Below are 13,796 nucleotides of genomic sequence, written 5' to 3'. Positions count from 1 at the left end.
CAACTGCTATCATGTCGATCAAGGGAAGTGGCGATTCCAGTGAGATTTTGAAACTCTTACAAGAAGGCGGTGAGGGGGCCCCCAATTCCATTTTACCTTCCGGGACTGACTTTCCTAGGTGTATGTTAAGAGGTAATAAACAATAACAACAACAAAAATAATATTAACAAGAGATCCCCCAAAAAAAAAAATTAGTAGTAATAGTAGTGGAAGTAGTGGTAGTAGTAGTAGTAGAAGTATTAGTAGTAATAGGAGTAGTAGTATTAGTAATTATTGTAATAGCAGTATTAGTAGTAATTATTGTAGTAGTAGTATTACTATTATTATCATTACTATCATTACTACTACAAGTTGTACTACTACTACTACTGCGACTACTACTACTTCTACTACTGTACTACTACCGGAACTACTAATATAAACTGCTCATAATAATTATAGTAATACTACTTATTATACTTGCATCATTATGTTATGGCTCTTTGTACACTTTGCTTCTACATTTACATTGCAATTAATATTACCCCGTTCATCAGTTCCCAGCATGCATTTTCTCCACTCCCTGTGGAGCATTCCAACGAGAATATACATTGGCCCTTGAAAGACTTTCACATCCTCTTCCCTCTTAGTATACATGTATTTGCCTCATTATAATATAGCTCTTTATAAAGTTTGCCTCTACATTTATATTGCAGTTTTTATTACACCGTTCATCAGTTCCCAGCATGCATTTTCTCCACTCCCTGTGGAGCATTCCAACGAGAATATACATTGGCCCTTGAAAGACTTTCACATCCTCTTCCCTCTTAGTATACATGTATTTGCCTCATTATAATATAGCTCTTTATAAAGTTTGCCTCTACATTTATATTGCAGTTTTTATTACCCTGTTCATCAGTTCCCAGCATGCATTTCCCCACTCCCTGTGGAGCATTCCAACGAGAATATACGTTGGCCCTTGGCAGAATTTCACATCCTCTCTCCTCTTTTACAGATTGCCTTTCATCTCCATGTATGAATAATGGTGTCTGCCAGGAAACAGTTGATGGTTATATCTGCCATTGCTCAGAGCTAACCCAGGGACCTCGATGTGAGACAGGTGGGATAAGATTTAATATACTGGTATAGTGATGACTCAAGGTTGTTTCATTGGTCCATGAATGCTAGGCATATAAGGAAATTTAGTTTCCAATAGCTTTAAACACATAATATACACACAAAAATGCAAAATAAAATATATCATAGATATCTAACGATACATAAACAATACAACGTAGTGATAACTTTTCTGCAATAGGTTGATAACCCTTAGAATTCATAATTCGAAATTCATATATTATAAGTAATAGGTGATAAGATACCTGCATGCTGCTACCCCCCCCCCCCCCCATCCTAGTATGCGGTGTATAATCATCATAAATTGACACTTACAAAACACCCGTTCAAAAGAGAGTGATAGATATGTAGGAAAATATGAAAGGAAGCTGGAGGGACTGGTAAAGTGTAGAAGAGGAGAAAGAAAGGGGAAAAAAGAAAGGAGAGAAAAGGAGAAAAAGAAGAAGCAGAATAACTGAGTAGGAGGAGAAAAGGAAGGAGAACAAGAAATAGTAAAAGAGTGGGAAGAAGAAGAACGATATCGACGACGATGAGGATAGTGAAACTCTTGTTGCTGGTGGTGGTATAGACCAATTTCACAACGTGAGAGGGCAGCAGACTGGTCGCCATGCTGCGGTGGGCGAATCAACTTTTATAGTACACTAGTCAATAGGATATTTGGTACATTTGTTCGATTTTTTATTTTATTTTGGAACAATTGAGCAGATTTCTTGTAAGATTCACAATGAGCATTAATCGGAGAAGTTCAGGTCGCAGCTGTGCTGTGTTCAATTGCCACAACAATTGGAGAAAGCTTCAGAATTGGAAGCAAAGTGAATGTGAAATTCACTCGCCTTGGACTCATGAAGCCTGTTTGTGTGTGAAGCCGTACTATCTGCATAGGTTTCCAGGCCGTGATGAAGGAATGCGTCGCCAGTGGCCCTCTCTTCCCCTTCCTCTCTATTTTATTCTCTTGCCTTGTCCCCTCTTGGATACTTATAGGCCTGCATAAAATGTGGTGGTGGTGGGTTTTTTTGGGGGGGAGGGTGGGGGATTTATTTGATCATGCTTAGATGGAAATATCAGTCCCTCTCTCTCTCTCTCACTATCCCCCTCTCTCTCTCTCCCTCTCACTATCCCCTTCTCTGTATTACACTATCCCTCTCTCCCCTCTCTCTCCCTCTCTCACACACTCTCTCGCTAGCCCCCCCCCCCTCTCTCTCTCACTACCCCCCCCCCCTTTCTCACTATTCCCCTCTCCCCTCTCACTATCCCCATCCTCTCACACATACTCTCCCCCCCTCTCCCCTCTCTCATCCTCTCTCTCATCCTCTCTCTCTCACTCACTCTCTCGTTCACTCTCCCGCTACTCTAACACAATTTACTAGCAACAAGAAGTGAGCTCCCTGATGAAAACCAACAGCGATTCTTGGTCATCATCAACTCCCTTTTACTGACAAAACTAAGGGGAAAAAGTAGCCAAAGTGCAAAAATTCATCATACCTTCATCGGTCAGATATGGCCATTGTCTTACATCGTCTACCCAGGTGTCCATGCTTTATTTTATTGATTTATGATGAAGTTAATGACACAATATCAGAGCTTATCTGTCATCTTTCATTGAATTTGTACACAGAGCCAATCGCGGTCAGCGCACTTGCCCACCGCAGCAATGGCGTCGCCGATAGAGGGCCAAATACATAAACCGGCCGTGAAATTGGTCTATTGATATGCTGCAGATAATGATGGTGATGATGAGGATGGAATTGATGATGTTATTGATGATAGAGCTTACACGAAAGTTGGATATAAAGAGATTGACAAGTTCATGAACAGTCAATATTTGAATACTTTTAGACACGATGTTTAATCATTTCCTTTTCTTACTATTTCCAGTTGTGAACGCGTGCCAATGTCTTAATGGAGGAGTTTGCTCCGGAAGTGTAGGAGCCCTTCGGTGTGATTGTCCTGGAAAATGGGGCGGACAACGGTGTGACATTGAAAGTAAATAGGTTTACCTCAATAATCCATTTCAAATTCTGCATGAACTGACATGATTTTGATCTCATTCCACACAAAGAATGTTTACACTAAAAAAATATTAGGTACCAACGCTTTGCATTAAATTGTCTTCAGTCTTGTTTACTTTTCTATTTTGCTTAATTTTGTTTCAGAACAGGGTATACACTTTTGATATCATTTGTCGTAGTAATGATAGTCATAAATGATCCCAGCCCATTCTTGTCGCAGTCTTTTCCTAGCACGTTACGATATACTAGATGTGATATCAGTCTGAAGAAGAGGTTTCTTTTCAAATCAATCTCAGCTTACAAGGATTTTTCAGTTAGCAATTATATAAATTTTCTTTTTAATTATTCATGTTCTTCTGTTCGTAAAAAATAACAATGTAAAAATCGTAAACATAACCATTTTAAATATTCAATATGTATCCGCGGGACATTTATTTCATTTTCCTCCGCGGAAAGCTATCTTCTTAACGACACGGCTATATAGCTTTCAGAATGTAATCAGCTTACATTTATTATGCAATTAATCGATATGGTACATGCATCTCATTGACAGTGTCTAAATTTCTCCCTAAATAAAAAAAGGAGGGGGGGTCCTGTGATTAATATGTACCAACTAATCGAAGAGGGAGATAATCTTGATTTCATTTTAATGCGCTGTTAGCTGAGTTATAATAAATACATGTGTGCATCTATAATCTTTGTGTATATTTAGGACCAGTGTCGTGTCAATTAGAGGAGACGTGTAGAAATGGAGGGACTTGCTACGATGATCCTAACATGGGATTCTACTGCTTGTGCACTGGGTGTTTCTACGGAGAGTTTTGTGAGCGTGGTGAGCTTAAGGGACAAATATATTGTGATGGGCCCCTTTTCATATGGTGCTTCCATTCCTTTCAGAGAAAATTGTGACGGGGTAGGGGCACACTATTTAATAGCAGTGTGGGTATATGCGGCCTCAAGGAATCCCTTTTCACTCCTTGCCAGCTGCAGATCAGAAGCATATCACTTTTTTTAGATAGTAATAACCGTCGTGGGGATTTCCTTAACAGTTTGTGACATTTCACAATAATCCCCATTCACCATGCATTTGTGAGCGGGGCCAACGTAGTTCAGCGGAACAATCAAAACGCAGAGACTGAAGCTTTTGGTCGAATAATCTTTACCTTTTTTTCCACATACCAAACCGTTCTCTCCCGTATTCCAATACCCCCTTTTCAGGTTAATAAAGCACCTCGATGTGCAGAGGGCCATATGATTCTGGCCAAAAATACATTCCTATATTCAACGGTCCTAAATTCTGGAACTCCCTGTCTTATAATGTTAAAGACAGTGTCTCTTCAAAATTCTTTCAAGCGTAAACCTAAACTTATCCTGCTTCATTCCTATTCTTCGCAACGGAACTAAGATTTTGTTATCTTTTTATCTTGATTATCATCCTTATATATTTTATTTCTTATTTTTATCTTTTTCATCTTATATTGTCCAGTTATATCATATTTTGTTACTTCACCAGATCAAGCTGGTTTGTGGTCAGCCCTTCCCCATTCTGACTTTTCTCCTTTAAATTTTTTTTTATTATTATGTTATCTTGTTTTGTACTGTCCTGTCTCTTGTTATGTCTTGTCTTCAATGTCTTGTAATTCCCTCTCTCTTTCTGCTTTTTCTTCTGTCTACTGCGCAACATATCCTTCACAGCGAAGACCTCTTTGTGTGAATATAGCTTTGCACTTGTTCTGTGATTATATTTACATCAATAAGATTTCTACCCTTTTCTCCCTCCTCTCCCCCCCCCCTCCTGTATATAAACGCATATATGAATAAGTCGATTATATTTTCTTCATTTCCAGGGGGCACACTTTACAAGCTTTGCTTGTTAGTGGACACCCCTCATTTCCATTTATGCTCAATATTATACCGTGTCGTTTTGTTTTACGAAGTAAGGATACTCGTCTGTAAAATTGTATTTGATTTGTATTACTTTATATTACTTTTTTATATGTTTTGAATGGAAATGGACTAAAGAATTGAATTGAATTCTTAAACCGATCATCATGGTCATATCAGAGCAACTTCAGTTCTTAAGGGTGTTGTTAAAGATTTTGGGGTTGCTCACCCTTTCCTCCGGAATCCGAGTGCCTACTCCCACCCCCCCCCCCTCCTGCCGGATTATTAAACGCATGTTTTTGAAAATGCTCTCTACTTTCTACTGCAAGAAACAAAAATACGGCAAACTACCGGAGATTGATCTTCTGCACCTCTGGCAGGTTTCTTGAATTGTGAGTTAAAAGCATAGGTAATGAAAATGATGTTAGCATGAGCCTGGTAAGTCTGTTTTCCTCTATTACAGAGATGCAGCAGGAAGGCGCTTTTGAGCAAGAATCCTCCAGCGACGAAATGCTATTCGTCCCCAGTTATTGTAAACACTCAGTCACACTCCAACCCTCGATGGTCTACCCTATGTTTCTCCTTCAAGAGTTCATCGCTCCCGGAAACGGCGGTTGTCAGGAACGGTACTCCAGTAACTGCTTCTGGCTTTTTCAGGCTCCCGCTGGCACGACTTCGTGCATTACCCTATACGACCTCAACGTGGAATGGAAATATGGATTGTTCATCGTGCACAACGGAGATCTCGATTACGACTTCAGAAGGTGGAATTATAACGATATCACGGTGTACGAATTCGCCTTGGATCACGATATTGCCTTCGCCAAACATACTGAAACTGACAAACATAATGTCTACATTGCCGATGATCCAGATTCGCAGACCATTATGTTCATAGGATCTGGTAACTTTGATGGCACCCTGCCTTTGACCATTAAGACGAAGGCCAATGAGATTCATTGTGTGTACGTTTGGGATGATAATTCCTTCGAGGGAACACTGGCCGGAAAAGTCTACTTGCAGTCTGGCAATTAAGGATCATCAGTGATAGCAGCGACGCGCTGAAGGATGGTAAATCACACTTGCAAATTTGAAATGGTCGAGGCCGGTACTTCCGAGTCCCGAGGTCGCTGGAGAAATCTTCCCCCATATAGACAGTACGTGTATACATAGCTTGAACAGAAGCCGAGACCAAGGCCGGCGAAGTGCGGCCCTGCCCTCGAGGCCTGCCTCGATTACATTCCTGCATATTGGTTGTTTTCAGTTAATATCTGAAAACTACAAACACCAAATTCCATTGTTGTGAGGGATATGATCATTAATTAGAAAGTACAATAATATGAATCATTCATTGTTATCTCTAAGCTAAATGATAATATAGCAGATTTCAAAGGCATATTTTTACTGTTGCTCAGGCGACGAGCTTCTTGTAGTAAAGCCCAAGTTCTGACGACATTGCATAAAATGTATAATACGTTTACTCTATACAGTGTATACCATGTATATCATTGCATGCACCCCGTGGTACAATGACTGTATTTTTACGAAGTTATAATTTTTAGTCTATGGAATAAAACACATTTGCAACGTCCCGATTATGTATTATATACAAGCTCTAGACAAGGCAAGAAATTTTCATTCTTCAATATTAAAAATCGTGTTATTTCGTACATTAAAAAAATTTTTTATTCATCTATTGCTAGATGAAATTGTATCCTTTCTTTTAACATACGATTATCTGATTATTTTGGTGTAATTGTTGTAAAGAGTACTTATTCATCATTTACCCTTTTTAGACAGGCTAAAATTTCCTTAACCCCGTACTATTGGTGGGGCTAAATGGCAATTTAGCCCCACCTATAGTACGGGGTTAAGCTTAGCCCACTTTCGTTTTACACAGCGTTTTTGCAAAGTGGGCTAACCCCACCTATAGTACGGGATTATTTGGCCCTGCAAAAAAGCAGGGTTATCCCACCAATTGCGGTGCTAAGAGCAATAGTACGGGGTTAAGATCGCATGTGTAAAACGAAAGTGGGCTAAGCTTAAATAGTACGGGGTTAAGGAAATTGCGAGTGAAGCACTTGTACTACGAATGATCGACAAAAACCACTAGTCGGGGTTAGCGAGTTTCGTGTGTAAAAAGCAAGCATTCCTTATCCGGGGTTAGCAATAACAATTTGGCATGTGTGAAAAGGAAAAAAAATAGTACGGGGTTAAGGATAGTACGGGGTTAGCGATAGTCCGGGGTTAAGAAAATCCTGTGTAAAAAGGGCAATTATGAATTAGTCCCCTTTTATAGAATGTTGCGAGTTTCACACAGACTAGTATAACAAACCCGTTCCTCCATAGCTACTTAGCGTGTAAAAGTTCTGGATGAGCATACATTATAAAATAAGTTACCTTCACTCTAAAAGGGGCTGTGCTATGCCCCCCCCCAAAAAAAAAACATACCTAGTGGAAACAAAACGATTTCACTTTATTTACAAATACGATCTGCACGTCTATATTTCAAAATTACAAATGCCATGTAATTATATTTAGTTTGCATATTGCATGTTATATATATTCCGTGCATAAGATAGAGTACATTTAGAGTATTGAAATAAAAGCCTCTAGCATCATTAACCCTTAAAAAAGAAGGGAAAAAATGAAACTTGAACAGTGACTGCAGCTCTTTATTTTTTTTTTATCCCCACCTCCTAATCGAGGATTTATTTACAAAATGAAAAGCGTAACACGGAAAAAGATAGAAGGTGAGTTACAATAATGATCTTTTGACAAAAATCAATATTATACAATTAAATGTAATATAACAATCGGAGCGACAAAATCTAATCTCCGTCTTTCTTATTAAAGTATATCCATTTTCAATTCTCTCGTTTAAGAAAGAAAACATTACTGAATAAATTTTTCTTCTTGCAGAGTGAGTGCTGCTTGAAGATGCTGAATATAAACGCACTGGTTGTATGTGTATGTGTGGAACTTTTCACATACCATCCGTGCTCTTTTTCCTTGTAGTGCAAGTGCGCAGTTGCGTTGGGCACCCCCATCTGCTGCCCCCCCCCCCCCCAAAAAAAAGAAACCGGGAGAAATGGGGAAAAAGAAAGAGAAAAGTAGTGGGGAAGGTTATTGCATATATATATATATATACACTCTGAAAACAACCCAGTCAAATTGACTAGACTAGTAGTCAGCTGGATGCAACTGATATGGCAATCACTGATATTCGAATTTCTTACATATAGTCAGAAATAACCCCATTCTAGTAAAATATGACTAGAATAACAGTTGCTCCCAGCTGACCCTATAAACTAGTAATTTTTGACTGATTTGTTTTTAAAGTGTATTATATTCATATTACATAAGATTTTCTTCATAACTTCATGAAACATTAATTGGTGATATTTTGTCTGCTCTTCATGAATTCCTGAAATATTCCTTGAAATGTTCCTTTTTCTGGTCTGAATATCGCAAATTTTCGGCTCGCGCCTCGCACGAAATATTAAATTTAGATACGTTTCTAGTATCACGATCACAATGACTACAAAGAGGGCTTCATGTGTTTATTAGGTGGCATTCTAACAAATTCAGCAAGTGCTTGGGCTCACCATGGATGACTATGATGGTGCATGCTTTCCATCCACGAATTCCTAAAAGATGGTCCTTAAAATGTCCCTGTTTGGGGTCAATATATACAACAATTTCAACTCGCACTTCGCGCTCTCATTGTTTGTTTAGCGAAACAGGTACGTACATAAATAACAAAAATTTGCTTCAATGTACCTTTTTTAGGGGTGAATTTAAAAATTTTTTAACAACGGCATATATAACCGTTAAAGGGATGCTCCGGGCTGAAGATATTTTTATTTTAATAAAAAGAGTAAAATTCATAAAGCAAAATGCTGAAAATTTGATCAAAATCGGATAACTAGTAACAAAGTTATTGAATTTTGAATATTTGCATTATTCCGGTGAAACAGTTTAATTATGTCTTCATACAAAATAATGTCTACTCGTACTTCAACTTTTTTTCTGCCTCTATTTCTTTCTCCTTCTATGTCTGTTTTCTACTTCCCCTATCTCGTTCTCTTTTCTACTTCTTCAATCTCACTTTTTTCACCTCGATCCATTTCTAAATTTCCAATTTTAGGCTTAATTTGATTAATTTGAAGGTCCACTTCAGAAAAATATTGATTTGAATAAAAAAAATCAGACAAACACATGCTGAAAAAATCAGCAAAATTGGATGTAAAATAAAGAAAGTTATGTCATTTCAAAGTTTCGCTTATTTTTAACAAAGCAGTTGTATGAACGAGCCAGTTACATCCAAATGAGAGAGTCGATGATGTCCACTCACTATTTCTTTTATATATTTCAATTTTTACAAATTTGACGATTAGGACCTCTTTGCTTGAAGCACAAAATGATAAAATAATGGAATTCCACATGCTCAGGGAGGAATGAAACTTCATTTTACATGACAATGACGAGAAATAAAAAATATATTTCATATAATGAAATACAAAAGAAATAGTGACCAAGTGATGTCATCAGTTCCTCATTTTAATACCGACCGGGATGTGCATATAACAGTTAAAAACTTAAAAATGTCATAACTTTCTTATTTTACATCCGATTTTGATGAAAATTTCAGTTATACTTGTTAAATTTTTCTCTTATTTTTGAAATCAACCTTTTGCTGGGGTGGACTTGTCCTTTAAAGTAGAATATAATAGGATCCTATTGCTCAATTTGTTTTTCTCCCATATTTTCTACAATGTCTTCTTTTATATTTCTCCTTTCGTGCATTAATTCTTCCCTATTCTATCCATCTATTAATTTTCATTCTCCCTCTTCTCTTCCTCAATCCCCTGTCACACACTCCCACCACCCACCTGGTGTCGACTCAGCTGACCCCCCCCCCCCCGGACCCTCCATAATTGTTCACCCCGAATAGTAGGCCTTCATACAATGAATACGCAGCCTTTATATACGCAACAAAAAAGTAAGTCCCCCTTAATCAAATTGCTGTAACTTTTGAACGGAATTATTTCGTAGGTGTTTTTTTGGTTACACTTCGTAATTCCGAAGCTTCGTAATTCCGAAGGTTCTTTATTCCGAAGGTTCGTAATTCCGAAACACGTAAATTGCCTATACCTCGATGTTCGTTAATCCGAAAACGAAAAAGGGTTCGTTAATCCGAACATTTGTGGCGTAATTCCGACGATTCGTTATTCCGAAGGTTCGTTAATCCGAAGACGAAATAAGGTTCGTTTTTCCGAAGGTTCGTTAATCCGAAAACGAAATAAGGTTCGTTAATCCGAAAACAAAATAAGGTTCGTTAATCCGAAAACAAAATAAGGTTCGTTAATCCGAAAAATGAAAACCGGGAAAGCAGAGGCAGAGGCAAGGGGAGGGGGGCGGGGGACACTTTTGCCGTTCAATTATTATGAGGATGGGAAGGCAAGGGCGGCCGAACGAATTTTCGTTGGGGGTAAAGCCAAATTGAAACTCATACGTCAAAATGGGCACTTTGGTGATATTTTCACCTTAAGATTATCATCTGCTTGAAGTCATTGTGTGTTTGATAGTGATTAAGTAGAGAAAAACTTTTTTGAAGTGACTTCTTATTATGGCAAAATGTATATTTAGGCTTTATTTTTCGGGAGAGAGTATATGAGCGAGCGGCTTGGTAAAACAAATTCAAAGGTGAAGTTGTATAACGTTTTTTTGTGTGGTCAATTATTCTTAAAATGGCATTATTGCGAGGTGTTGCGAGCGTGAATCACAAGCTAAAACTTTAGGTTATTTCAATAAAAAATGAAAATTAGTTTTTAAAAATCCGAGCAGATTTCTGCTGTCATTAAAAAGATTTGCATCTAACTAAAGAATTAACACGAGCGCAAAACGCGAGCTTAAACATACTGACCAGAAAAGGAACCTGTTAAAGAAAGCATTTAGTGACCTTTTTAGGATGCATATTTCACCAATCGAATGAGAGTGCGAAGCGCAAACTGAAAATTTTCAATATTCCAGCCTGAAAACTTAACTCAACTTGTATACTTTAAAAAGAGTATCATATTTCGAAAAAAAAGCATGAAAGACGGCATATTTATTTTTGAAAAAGGAACTTTCCCATTTTGGAAAATATTAATTCCCCTGTTTTTTATTTCATTTTGATGCCCCCTGCCTCCCTCCCGGCGGATCCAACTTTCGTCAAATAGAGGGGGGAGGGGCAATTTTTTTAGCCATATATTCCTTGATCGGCAGTTTAAAGTTGATTTTTGTTTGTTTCTTTGAAAGGGTAGTCCTAACAGTCAATAATCAGATTTATCCTTATAAAATAAAGTAAATATGTAATAACATGATAAACCCTTTTTAAATAATGCGAGCGCAAGCTATATATTTTTGTTAATATGATGGGCAATATGTTTGTGATCTTCAAAGCGAGATGCCTATGTAACTAAATTTAGATAATAACTGCTAGCAAGAAGCGCGAACAGAATTCTTAAATATATATGCTCTGACTTGATCTAAAGGGGACATTTTAAAAACTTTTTGCAGTTAGCCATAAAGACGATGCATGTTTTAACCAATGGCGGCGGAACTTTTTTTTGGGGGGGGGGCAAAGCAAAAAAAAGGGGCCAATAGGGGCAATTTGGTGGAAACGGATATTTTCACCATTAGATTATCATCTGTGTAAAGGGGTTGTGTGTTTTGTAGTAACTAAATTGAGCACAATTTTTTAAGTGATCACTAAAGTTATATATTAACGTTTCATTTCTGCGAGCGTAGAGAGCAAGCGGTTTGGGGAAAAAGTCAAATCTGAAGATGTAAAATTCACCTTTTTGGTCAATTACTGTTAAAAGGGCATCCTTGTGAGATGTTGCGAGCGAATCACGTGCTCAAACTTTTGGAAATTTCATGTGGGCCTAGAATGATAATATTGATATAGATATTATTTACCCAGGGAAGCCACTTCAGTTCTGAAAACTATTCTCCCAGCTATTATTTTTTTTTTAACAAGAATGCTTAGAATGTCCAGTTTTCATGTTGGAAAATCGGAAAAATTTGGCTCACGTTTCTTGCTCGCATCAAGTATTGTTTATTGAGGGACTCATTCTATTCCTGGTTACAAAAAAGAAGTATGAAATGTCCAGTTTTCAGGTTGGAATATCACAAATTTTAAGCTTGCGGTTCGCGCTCTCATTATTTAGTTCGTGAGATATATATTCTATTCATGAGTCACTAAATGCAGTCCTTAAAAGATTACTTTCTGAAGCCTGTTGCATAAAACTTTTTTACCTGAGAAAACTCTGGTAAAACTGAAAACTAAGGTTAGTCTGATTTCCGCCATTGACTTTAGCACAGGGCAAAACTCTTGTAAAAACAACCTGAGTTTTCTCAGGTAAAAAGTTTTATGCAACGGGCCCCAGGTCAGTATACAAACAAATTACAGCTCGCCCTCGCATTAATTCTTTAGAAAGATACACATCTTTCTCACGATTACAAAAAATGCTCCGAATGCTCACTTTACGTCTTGTTACATGAAATGTCTACTAGTTTGAGCTTGCGATTCGCGCTTTCAACATCTCACAAGGATCATTATTAGTATTATTTTTATTACCAGCAGAAGCTGTTATTAAAAATGACATCCCCTCCAATACAAATCCTATTATCTAGAGGTTGCTCGCACGCTTCCAACACACTTGATCCCCTGCATCTTTAATTAAACCATTTGCTTATAGGCAGCAATTGCTCAGATAAAATCGAAATTAGCCTATGCTTGATCAGGGCGCCTATATTCTTAATGAAATACATGCTTTGGCCCCAACACACGCATGTATCATCGATCGTTATTACTATCATTGCATAATATCGTGTAATCTTGTAATAACAACATCGTTTTTGTTACCAAAATGAATTATTTTCATTTTCGGAAATACGAACCTTATTTCGTTTTCGGATTAACGAACCTTATTTCGTTTTCGGATTAACGAACCTTCGGAATTACGAACCTTATTTCGTTTTCGGATTAACGAACCTTCGGAATTACGAACCTTATTTTGTTTTCGGATTAACGAACCTTCGGAATTACGAACCTTATTTCGTTTTCGGATTAACGAACCTTCGGAATTACGAACCTTATTTCGTTTTCGGATTGACGAACCTTCGGAATTACGAACCTTCGGAAATACGAACCTTCGGAATAATCGAACCTTCGGAATTACGAAGCTTCGGAATTACGAATGTATGCGGTTTTTTTTACGCTCAGTAAGCAATTCCTCGAGAAAAATGAGATTAATCGGTTGAGTCATGCATGAGTAATTACAGATTGAATTAAAAATGACCATTTTTGAAAGTCACAAGAGTCGTTTTTTCAGATTGTGCAAAATGTTGTTAGGTGAATTTTATGGTGTTAATGCTGTTTTACTATCCATCATTTAGCCACTCCTCACACAATTTTGATATCGTGGTTGAGTGAGCAAAATATTCATTCATTCATTCATTTATTCAATTTTTCCAACAAAATTAAGAAGCATTAATTACAATAAATAAAATATGACATCAGAAAATACAAATGATAAATATTCAAGTAAACCAAATATTGCAGGGGCCGCAGGAAAAAAAATGTAAAAATGACCATACGATTGTGATTTTGTTGCATGGTCAGCCCCCCCCCCCGGCTAAGCCCCTCCCCCACACTTTGAAAACCATTCCGCGGTCCCTGTATTGTGACGTATCATTATAGGGGTTGTTGGTAGTATCCTCTACAACTTGTTAGGT

The sequence above is a fragment of the Lytechinus variegatus genome, chromosome 9 (genome assembly GCF_018143015.1).
Source record: "Lytechinus variegatus isolate NC3 chromosome 9, Lvar_3.0, whole genome shotgun sequence".
Lineage (NCBI taxonomy): Eukaryota > Metazoa > Echinodermata > Echinoidea > Temnopleuroida > Toxopneustidae > Lytechinus > Lytechinus variegatus.
Note: the sequence above shows the minus strand (reverse complement) of the source record.